The following is a 12,336-nucleotide window of genomic DNA, read 5'->3' as shown; positions in this document are numbered from 1 at the left end:
ATTTTCCTATTTTTTAAGATTTTAAAAGTCAAACAACACATGTAGAAACCACCAGTATTTGGCATATACACACTTAATAATCATTGGATTAGACTGGCTTTACTAACCACAACTTGTTGCTATTGTGTGCTGTCAAGTCAATTCCAACTTGTAAAGGCCCTATGTGATGGAGTAGAATTGCCCCATAGGAGTTTCCTAAGCTAAAAGCTTTATGAGAATGGATCACTAGGCCTTTACTCCTGCTTTGCCTCTGGTGGGTTAGAACCGCCAGCCTTTGGGTTAGCAGTAAAGCACTTCATAATTACACCAACAGGTCTCCTTATCAAAATTAGATTTTATAGATACATAAAGAATACAAACATACTGGTATGGAACGTGCACAGTGGGTCTGTTTAGCTGTCATCTGGGTAGTGCTAACTCTCTGTCTTTAGTGTTTGCAAGTCTCTCTCTCATTGGTGATGAGTTGGATCCAACCCATAGTTGGTCCTCTACCAGGTTTTCAAGGCTGCAAATCGACTGCCAGTCTTTCTTCTGGGGCAGCTAATGGATTCAAACCACCAGAGAAGCACAGCCTTTGTCTTGAAAGTATCACTTTCTGTCCACTAGGCCAACTGAGCTCTCTCATTATTGTTGTTGTTGTTGTTAAGTTCTGTCAAGTTGTAGACGACTCATGAATGAAAGATGACCCTATGAATGAAAGACCTGAACACTTGTATAACTTGTATAAATTTCATCTAGGGGTAAAAGAGAAAATAAGACAACAGAGTAAACATGGTAATATCAATTATCTGCTTATATATGAATGTTAGGCAAGGCTCAAAGATGCACAGTTTAACTGTTCACTTCCATGGAGTTTGAGAGGCCTACCCCATGACCTCTTTGAGTGTCTTCTAGCAATAGCATTTCTAATTTTTACTCTTTAATGATTGTAATGCCTATTCCACGTTAAAAACCGTTGTCATTAAGTTGATTCCAACTCCTGGTGACCCATGTTTGTTAGGGTGGAACTGTGTTCCTTGACTGATTTTTCGTAATTATATTGCCAGGTCTTTCTTCTAAGTCACTTCTAGGTGGACTAGAACATCTAACCCTTTGATTCACAGCCAAGCATGTTTAACCCTCTGTGTTACCCAAGTACTCCTTTGCCAGATTTCCAAGGTTATAATACAAGGAGCAATGGTGTTGTAAATCAAGTCACCATTATGCTCTAGTTCATGAAAGTCAGTTTCACAGTACAACATGTACTTAACCTTTGGACCGAGGGCAGAGTTAAACTTTCTGAAACTATTGCTGTACTTGAGCCTCTATGGTAAATTCAGTAATGCAAAGCAGTTTCTCAATAATGTATACCATAGCTTACACAAACAAGTCAGTCTTTCTCACTTTGATTGTGACATTTTGAAAACTGCTTTATCTATATTTTACTTAAGATGTGTTGTCAAAATATCTTGAAGCTATGTACTATCTCCTTGTACAAATAACAAGGCCATATATCACTACAGTCACTTAATAAATGTAGACAATAATTTATTCAAACTGCACTGATACATAAGTGCTTATATTTGAGATTATTATTCTATCAGAATCATGTTTATTCATTAAAATTTATATTATATGACATACATTGCAAAACTATTTATGAAAAGGGCAGTGGTAATAAAATATGGGATTCAAAAAGCAGTATAGATCTTTAGCTTTTGATTTTTCTACAGAATACAATGGATTATATGAAATTGTTATTTTTTTTCATTACGTTTTCCAAGAAGTTTCTTATTTTGCTTAGTCTTTTAGAAATACCAATTTTAGAAATAAATTGGTTTTTATACTTTGTTTCCTTGCCTTCCTACCTAGCATTCCATCATCTGTACTTTTTAATACTATTATGGTCTGTTGAGTCAGAACTGCCACATAGCTGACCCTCCAGTGGGTTTTTAGAGACAGTGAATTGCAAGGAAAGAGATCGCCCATCTTTCTCCTGCAAAGCAGTTGGTGAATTCTGAGTGCCTCTGGGCTGACAGCACAGCTCCTACCCCTAAACCACCACAGCTTCCTTATCAATACTTAGAGCTATTGAATTATTCTAAAATAGGAAAGAACCCTCTCAAGAGTTAACTTAATAGGTAGCAAGTGATTTCTTAAATGTGCAAATGGCAACATTGTTTTCAAACAGGATAATTACAACCGTGTACAGTGTGTTTCTTCATTAGTAAGTAATTAATTTACTAAATTGTGCAGTAATTCATAATGACACATGCTAGCCCTGTTCAATTACAGGAGTTAGTGATAAAAGAATTTCTTGCACACATGCCTAAATTTTATTAGAGTGGTAATTTTTTATTACTGAAGAAGTCAGTTTGTCATTTTAAAAATACTGAGTAGTGCTGGATTCAAGGAAAAATTAATAATATTTTTGAGGACAGTAGTATAATGGTTCAGGGTGACAGGCCCTAGAATCAATTGACATGAATTTGAATGACAATTGCATAGCTATATGTTATTGAACAAATTACCTAAGTTCTCTCTGCCTCAGTTTCCTCACTAGTAAAACGGGTAATAAAAGGATGGAGTAACATTATGTGAATCAGATGATGAAAAGATCATAAAATAAGAACCTGCCACAGAGCAAGTTGCCAAGAATTATTAACCAGTGGGAGAAGTAGTAGAAGTGGCAACAACTATATACTATAAATATTGTAAAGCCCTTTCGATTTCAGGTTACCTTTGGGGGCTCAGGTTTTTAACTGGATGCTGAAAATTCAGGGTAGATTGTAGAGCCTCTAAATGGAATATCTAATTAAATCAGCCTTCATCCTATAAAATACCAAAAAAATTAGTTTTTAATTCAAAGAAAGGGCATTGATTATTTCTTAAAATGAATCTAACATACTTAGAGGAATTTAACATACGTATTAAAAGGAGAAAGATATATCCAAGTCTATTCTTGTTTTAGTGCTCACAACACACTTACCCAGTGCAGTACTAGACATAAATAATTGATGTACTTCTGGGAGCAGAGAATAGACTTCTGATCAGACACTGTCAGCCCAGATGAATCCCATCCTATAAGCTGGAGCTTAAATGTGAGCATCAGAACCACTATTGACATGTGGCACAACTGTCTGAAATGTCAATAGTTATAAAATGAGTATTTCATAATGCAGAATAATTGATTACCTTGCTTGACTGAACAGACACATATTTTCTCTGTGAAAGCAAAATAGTGCCAGCGTTGCTCTGGGAGCTCTGATAGCTGAGGGTATTGGGAGATGTGGATTTCCCACCAAAACCCACGATCCTCTGTGCACCCCGAACATGCATGGCAAAAATGCATGGAAAATCATCTGGAACTGCTTATCTTTCTTCCATTATTTGAAAATATATTTTTTAAGATAGCTCTTTAAAAAATAAAATATGGCCTATATATGAAGCCTATATATCCATCTATATTAATAGAACTGTCTCAGATAGTTTTCAGAACCAAAATGGATGAGGTACAAAATCAAATAACATTCAATTTATCTTGTTCATTCAAAAATGCTCTACTTAGCTTTTCACTCTGATGAAATAACACCCATCTCCAGTTTTATTCTTCCTTGGTGTGCTGTGATGTGGAACTCTTTTGCACTATGTGTTTTATTAAGTGCAATTTAACTTTATGACTATCAAACTAACTATTAATCCTTACAATAAGACTATGAAATAGGCACACTGCAAAAGACATTTATTTTTCTAAGTACAGTTCCTTTTTTCTGCCCATAAATTTTATTTCAAAAATCATTTTACTGACTGTCTAGTTTGCAAAGCTCCATACTAGGCCCTTTGAGGAGATACTAGAGAAATAGTTACAATCTATTTGAGCTGCTATTTTGACCTGCACTCCTCTTTGGCCCTTGAGTGAGAAATGCATTTTCTGTCTCTATCACTGTTCCATATGTTCTCCTTGCCTTCTGAGATACCCTTCCTTCTTACTTCCTTCCATTGAGATTCAAGGCCTGGTTCAAATGGCACTTTATCCATGAAAACCTCCTTCTCACGTAGTTCAAGATTAACCTTGTGCAAAATAGCATCTCTTATTCTTGGCGTATGTAGCACTTTATTTCTGAGAATCTTGTCTTGTGTGGCACACATCCTGTTTCGCATTATAAGCACTGTGTTTCTTTTCCTACTAGATTGCAAGCTTCTTGAGGGGAAGACTGAGGTCTTGAACTTTGTCCTTCCCTCTTCACGTCCTGCTGTTTTGTGCAGTCGAGTTGTAAATAATTCATAACTGACCTTCCAAATGGTTTCCAGAAGCTGCAAATCACACAAGAAGAGATTGCTTCTCTTTCTTGCATGGAACAGCTGGTGGATTCGAACCATCAGCCTTCGGTTTGGCAGCATAACTCCTTACCCATTAGGCCACCAGGGTCCTAACATAGTGTAATGTACAAAGAAGCTGTTTAGACATTATTCCTTGTGTAGCTCATGGACAAATGAATTCTCCTCAAACAACTTTTTCTTGTAGTAAACAGGACATAAAAAACTTGCTAGCCCACAAAGCCACTTATGCCAAAATGTTATTTGCATTAATCTTTGTATTCCCAGTGTTTATCAGGTTGAATAAATGTTTGTTGAACATCTACATCTAAACATTACTGATGGGGACCCTTCAGCATGTTTCTGAGGCTATAAATCTTTAAGAGGAAAGACTGGTCAGCTTTCACCCATGAAGCAGTTAGTAGATTCAAACCACAAATAGTTTGGATTGTTGCAGTGACTGCAGCGGTGGGCCTAAACATAGCAGAGATTGATGGTGAGGAAGGCCCAGGATTGGACAAGGTTTGATGTACTGTACGTAGGGCCACAATGAGTCAGAGTTGATTCATTAGCACCTAAGAGCAACATGTAAATATGGAAGGCTTAGCAGAAGTACGTGCTCATGTACTCTTTTCAACACACTTTTTTGAAGGGTCAAAATTTTATGTCAACCTTAAGCTTTGTGTGCATAACAACCCAGAGAGTGTTGGCTGTGAGGACCTCTCCTTGTATTCATTCAACTCTTCTTTAAAAAAGTGATCACTCTTCTGTGTCTCTGTTTTATTTTCTCCTCCCAGTGGCCTATAGTGATCTACTATTCTTATTTCACATATGGAGAAACAAAGAGTTACTTAAGATTACTCAGCTAGTGAGTGGGATGGGGGTTGGTTTTGAGCCCAGCTTTATCCGATGTCAAAGCTTATTCTATCACACCAGATAACCTCAATGGAAAAAAAGAGACGCTTTGGAGAAGTAAGTAGGCATGGGTAGGAAGAGAGAAAAGGATAGAGTCTTCCAGAAGAGTAGATGAGACATAATCCCGAAAGCTGCTGTGTGGTGGTCAGTTTGCAGAAGGCCTGTGAAGGGAGCAAGCCCCACAAAAAGGTAGGTGGGAGACGCTTCACTCTGCCCACAGCAGTCACAAGGCTGCTCAGGCCCCACCCACTATGGGCGAGGGGTCTCATGTCCTGAGAGCTAAAAGAACTGGCTTATGGTCGTGAGAATCACAGAGAGTTGCCAACAGCATGAGTCTGGAACCCAGGTCTCCAGGTTTCAAGTTCAAGCCTCTCTCTCCTACTCCCTTCACACAGAAAATAGGGGTTTCCTGAATGGCTTATTCACTCTCAGCTCCAGGAGTAGGTCAAAGACACCCGATGAGAACACAGCGGGATGGAGCTGGTTTGGATTGCATCTCTTTCTCTACTTCCTTGGCAGGTGTGTGTGTGCGGAGTGAGGCACCTGCTGCCTACCTATTTCATGGAGGCTGTCCAGAGCTGTATGCCTGTGAACTTTACTCTTTTCCTCATTTGAAGGTTACAAAACATATGACATGTCTCTGAATTTCTTAATAGGCATCTAAGTTTTGCGGTTCCAGAGATCCCAGAAGCACTGCGTCATTGTCTCCATCTAGCCAAAGCTTTCACCTCTGCTGTACCAGTTCATTAATGCATGCATTTATTTGCCATCAAGTCAGAACAGCCCCATAACTGACCTTCCATCAGGTCTTTGGAGGCTGTAAACCACACAAGAGATTGCCTGTCTTCTTCCCATAGAAGCAAGGATATATCTGAAACACCAGAAAGGCTTGGCCTCTGGGTTAGCAGCACAAGCACCTCCTGACTAGGCCCCAGAGCTCCCTAATGCACTAAAGGCCACCCTTGATAAACTGTAGCCACCTGTGCTCAGTGAGATGGCGTGAGAGAGTGACTAACACAGTGGACATGAGCATGACAGAAATCCTAAGGATGGCACAGAATCAGGCAGGGTTCACATCTATCGTGCAGAGGGCCGCTGTACGTGGTTGGACTTGACGGCCCCAGCAACAACAACAATCACCTGGTAGGGGCACAACAATGTACCAATAGTTTTTCATCTTTTAGGGATATTCAGGCTAACTCAGAAAACTGATTTCTGTAGTTTTAAAAACAAAGGTTACTGAACTAGTGAGCATCTCAAGATCGGGGCTGCTGGCTTGTTTCTATTTAATCCTCCAGATTGCAGCATAATACCAGGGAACATCACATAATAAGCACTCAGCAAATGAAACTGAATGAATACATATATATAACCAAGTGGGATGGCATGTATGTATGTGCGTATATATGAGAGGGTGAAACCAATTTTCTCCTTGGAGACTAGGATTTTGAAGCTCCCTCTCACATAGTTTGGGCACATGGCCAGGAGAGACTGGTCCTTGGAGAAGGCCATCATGCTTGGAAGGGTGGAGGATCAGTGCAGGAGAGGAAAAGCTCGGAGGAGATGGATTGATACAGTAACTAGGACAATGGGGGTAGGTGTATCGGAGTCAGTGAGACTAGCTCAGGCTAGAGTAGGCTTCAGAGCTGTTGTACATAGGGTCACTATGAGTAGCAGCACATAAGAACAACATATATACACACATGCATACACACATATAGATAGATATAGATAGAGGGCACTCTGATGGCCTAGTAGTAAGGAATTGTGCTTTCAACCCAAAGGCACCCAGTTCAAATCTAGCAGCTGCTCTTTGGGAGAAAGATCGACAATCAACTTTCATGTGATTTACTTCCTCTGAAAACCCACTGGAGGGTCAGCTATCAGTTGGCTCTGACTCAATGGTACACAACAACCATACACACACACACACACACACACACACATATGTGAGATATATACATATATAAATAATAAAATCAACTTATATTCATATACACACACACTAATGCGTATACGTACAGGGAACTCTGGTGGCTTAGTGATAAGGAGTTGCACTGCTAACGCAAATGAACATGGTTTGAATCCATCAACTTCTCTCCACAGGAGAAAGATGCGCAATCTCCTCCTGTGCCATTTATAGCTTCTGCAAATCCACTGAAGGATCAACTGTATGTCAGTTCTGACTTGAAAGTGCATAACAATAGCATGTATCTGTATATATACAAATATATGTGTATAGAAACTTAGTAGGATAGTGTGTTATATGTTGACCTACCTAGGTCAGTAGTTCAAATCCACTAGTCACTGTGCTGGTGAAAGATGAGTTCATCTCCTCCTGTAAAGTTTTACAGCCTCAGAAAGCTGAGTCAGAATGCACTTGACAACAATGAGGTGGGTTGATATAAAATACACACACACACACACACACACACACACACACACACGGTCTCATGCCACTAAAATACCATTTGTTAATGACATATGTGTTTGTACTTATCTATATTGTTTCCAGCCCCTAGATGAGATGGATTGTCACAGTAACTGGGGTAGCAGGGGAAAAGTGTGCTGGCGATAGTGAGACTGGCTCAGGATAGGGTAAACTTCAGAGCTACTGTGCTAGGATCACTATAAGTTGGCAAGTGACTCGATGGCACATAAAAATTATAATACATTTGTTTTTAAATCACAAAACAAAGGATATTAATCTGCTTATCTATTTCCCTTGTGTCTCATAAATAAGGGTCCCTTTGGGCAATCTCCTCCCGTGTGATTTACAGACTCTGAAAACCCGCTGGAGAGTCAGCTATGACTCGGTTCTGACTTGATGGCACATAACAACAACATCATTTTCAAGGAGCCCCAGTTGTGCATTGGTTAAGCAATTGACTGTTATTCAAAAGGTCGGGTGTTTGAACCAGCCATCCATTCTGGGAGGAAAAGATGTAACAATCTGATTCTGTAATAACAATTAGTAATAATTTAAAAAACACACAAAACAACCAACACCAAAACACACTCGCTATCACTGAGTCAATTCCAACTCATTAGGACTTTTTCTTTGGTTTTTGGGGCTATAAAGCTTTATAGGAGGAACTACTGGCTTCTGGATTAGCAGCCTGATATAGAAACCTTACGGACATTTCTGCTCTATCCTGTAGAGTCCCTGTGAATTGAAATCAGCTCAACAGTAGGATATTCATGGCCTTTAACTTTTTTTATTTTTTTTGCCTTTTTTTTTGCCTTTTTTTTGCCTTTTTTTTGCCTTTAACTTTTTTAAATGCCAGGTCTCATCAGTAATAATAACCCATCTACAGGTGTTCCTTTATGAGACACTGGATCCTTCTAGAATCAAAATCAATCAAGTCTGTACTATTCAAAGTAAATATGTGCCTTCTTGATAACTTCCTAAGTAGCTTGCTTACAGATCTCTGAGTCTGACCCTAGTTTGGTCTATAGAAAACCTCATCTCCTGGCTCTATCTCAACCAAAATATCCCACCTCCCTCCTAAAGATCACAAGACTTTGGCAATGGTAACTGAGGATTCAGCTGAGTCCAGCTGCTCTGGACCGTATTAACCTTTCACTGATCCTGCTCTTGTTCAGTTAGAAATAAATTAATTGAATTAGCAAGCTACCACACACTGAAGAGAGAGATGAAGGACCAGGTGAGACAAGACTACAGAGGTAAAATTCTCCCTCTTAGGGCATCAGCAAATGTTGGCATCATCTATGTAGGAAAAGCCATCTGCAAACTGGAGGCTTCTCCCCAGCAGCACTGTATGTGTGCTTCTACACAGTGGACAATAAGATCAAAACCTGTATGGTGGGGCGGGGGGGAATGTGATCTCACAAAGGCAAATATTCTTTTCACCTCTGAAAGTGGGAACACTGGCATCATTTTACGAGTCATACTACAGTCTCAATCCTTACAAAAATGCACAGGGCTTTTCTCATGGGCCTTTTGGAACAAACTGACATCAGAAGTGTTTATCTATGTCCTTGTTAAGTGACACATCCAATGTGAAACTCAGCACAGAGGAATGCCATGTGGGGCCATGGCCATCTCTAGGGAACTCTGAGAAGAATCACATTTGTTCATGAGTGTGCTATATGTCTTCTTTATCTGAGGCTAGCCAACAGCAACTACAAACTGAGTCAAGAATTAATATACTCAGGTCATGGTAAAGAATTCCTATCCTGGTTAATTATCTGCACAGAAGAGATTGTGAGGATGGCACAGCACAGGCAGGTGTTTCATTCTGTTGAATAGGGTCAGTATGAGTCCAAACCAACTTGATGGCATATAATAAGAAGCAGTATTCTTCTTCTGGATTTACGTGGGGGGGGGTGGCAGTTTGCCCCCCTAGAACACTTTGGATAAAAAGGAAAATGGAAACAATATTCCAGCAGCATTTTCTCAACAAAGTACAGTGCATTGTCCATACCATTTGTTTCATGTAATCTAAATAATTATTCCAATATTTTAACATGCATAGGGTGGAAATTTGCATTAAATGTGTGCATCATTTATAACTCCAGTGAAACAGTATCGACAGGAGATATAAATCCTTTCTTTCCTGACTGATTTGGTTAGGGATGTATCAGTCTATAAAATAATTTACATTTTAAGAGTTATTTTTAAGCAGTCTCATTTTTTTACTTTCAAGGTTTCAAGAAAGCTTCCTGCTAGTATAAAGACTGTTAATATACCCTGGGTTAAAAGCTAAAGACATTTAATAGAAGCATGTGTTACAAATTGCATCTAGCTACATAGGAAGGTTAAGACTTAATATCTGAATTTCTGCTGCTCATTAGTTGTAGGATGGGAATGAAATGCATTTTTTTAAAGGTCAAGGTCAGTTTTGCATTATTCTGAAAATGTCCTTGTTGAATAAATGTACAAATGTTTTCAATAAGATTATATTTCTATTGGGAACATAGGAGTAGGATGGATTGATTATTCTAACTAGTTCTGATTGCAGGAGTGCATGTCACATTACATGTCATTCACAATTACTGATTTTATTTTAAATAGTCTGCAAATAAATACTGATTAATAATATGACACAATACCTTGAGGTCAGATGTCTTGAAAGGCAGGCTCGTGCTAATGGATTTGTTCATTTTATAAAGCACTATTTCCTAAAGCAGGATGCTATTTCAGAGTCATTCTCAAAATTGCACACCTGTATTCATTTGAAATGAGAATGGAAGAACCTACCTATAGCCATGTAATCCCTGGTATGTTTCCACCCTTTACCCATGCAAAGGAAAGAAAAATGTACCTGGGACCTACTTCCAGGATAGAGTAGTTCCCTTTCTTTCTTAAACTTGTAAGCACAAGGAAAATCAAGAGCCATATCTGAATGCTGATGGCATCAGTACAATCACGGAGTGTTGTCTCAAAGGAAGATATAATTGCATCACAGGAACGTGGTGTGATTCCATTTCATAACTATAAACATCACAGTGGGTATGGTTGATTCATGTAAGACTCTTGTCCACTTCGCTATGGCTGGGCAGCTGAGATAACATGGGTAGGTCTTGGCTTCATACTTTTCTCCTTTCTCCTTTCATATTTTTGTCATTTTATTTGGAAATTTTTCGACTGGGCAGGGGTGGGTGGAACAAAAACCTTTATTAGGATGGCTAGATCGAAAATCAAACTTCCATAAAGCTATTATTTGGTTTAAGTAACAATGAACATTTAATCTCTTAAATCAGAGCATTGTATAAATGTTTGGAAAACCAAATTTTGCCTTAAAGGGGGCAGGTGGAGGACATATGAATCCTTGGTTTTAGTCTGTATATGCTTTAAAATAAGGGCAAACTCAGTGGCCTGGCAACTCAGTTCTGTTGGAAGGGAGAGAGGCAAGAAGTGAATGTGAGAATGCTTCTTGTTCAATCACTATGAAGGCTGCAAGGAGTAACAGTCTAATATTTTGAGATGTAAATGGAAAAAATAAGCCCATAAGAGATCAGAATTGAAGTTGTTTGAAGCCCAGCGGTAGGTACACAAATTTGACTTAAGTTTGTTTGATCAGTACTATAAAGATGCTTCTTCCCCACGTTTTAAACATTTTGGGTATGTAACATCTGAAATTCATAATAGAGATTCGTCTGTAATAATAACATGATTTAGCGTTTAGAGCTCTTGTATATAGGGTCGCTATGAGTCGCAAAGGACTCGATGGCACATAACAACAAGGCCTAGTGGCAAGAAGCTGCCCTGCAATCCCGAAGGCATTGTTCAAATCCACCAGCTGCTCCCCAGGAGACCGGGAAATCTCCTGCTGTGTAATTAACTGCCCCTGAAAACCGGGCCGGAGGGACAGCTTTTGGTCAGCTCCCAACTTGATGGTACACAGCAACACAGCAAGGCCAGTAAAAAAGGATTAAGCATTAGTTTGGAGGGTTTAGTTCCAAGTTCAAATTCACAAAGCTGACCTTTAGAGATTTTTTATGGTTCCCCAACTCCAGCCCCGGTTCAGAGAGCCATGGCCTCTCACCCTTTCTCAGGTCTGAGAACTTGCCTTTTTAAACTGTTGGTGGAGAGGTTAAAAATCCATATTCAGCTGATGCTGGATATAGAAAGCCTGGGGGATGTAACAGCTTGAACTGGCTGGGGATTGAGTTCACCTGGGAGATTCCCATACAGTTTTCTGTTGGCCGTGGTTATATCCGTGATCAAGGGGGGAAAACCTGGATCTTAGATTTGGTCTGATGAAGACCGGCCAGTGTCAGGCCCAGACTTAACATGGGGTTTGTTGGTTTGTTTGTTTATGAATATATTTAAGAGGCATTCAACCCAACCCACCCCCACCCTTGGCTTCGTTATTCACGGTCCTTGAGGTGGTTGTACCCTCCACATATAGTAGGGCCTCCTGGAAATAAGGGCGACTGCAGCCCTCCAGACCGAACCCCTTTCTTCTGCTCTTGAAGGAGCTCATTCTCAGCCCTGGGGGCTTCCCAAAAGGGAAAGGGAGCTTGGCGCCAGGTTCCAAGTCTCTGGCTCTAGCGGCCTGGGAAAGAAAGTGGCCCGACGCATGCTGCGCGGGGCGGTGCGCGCAGAAAGCGCCCGGGCGGCCACAGGTGCTCAGGAGCGGGGCGGAGGCAGCGAGC

The 12,336-nt window shown here is 40.0% G+C and overlaps 1 protein-coding gene across 1 annotated transcript in view; it reads left to right on the top strand.

The window, feature by feature from the left end:
• The window catches only part of RORA (RAR-related orphan receptor A), a 988,917-nt gene that overhangs the window by 861,628 nt on the left and 114,953 nt on the right, over window positions 1-12,336 (top strand). The gene's annotated exons all lie outside the window — the stretch shown is intronic.

Source organism: Elephantulus edwardii, unplaced genomic scaffold (genome assembly GCF_000299155.1).
Source record: "Elephantulus edwardii isolate Elephantulus edwardi_28Jun2011 unplaced genomic scaffold, EleEdw1.0 scaffold00264, whole genome shotgun sequence".
In the NCBI taxonomy this organism is placed as follows: Eukaryota; Metazoa; Chordata; class Mammalia; order Macroscelidea; family Macroscelididae; genus Elephantulus; species Elephantulus edwardii.
This window is presented reverse-complemented; position numbering and strand designations above follow the sequence as displayed.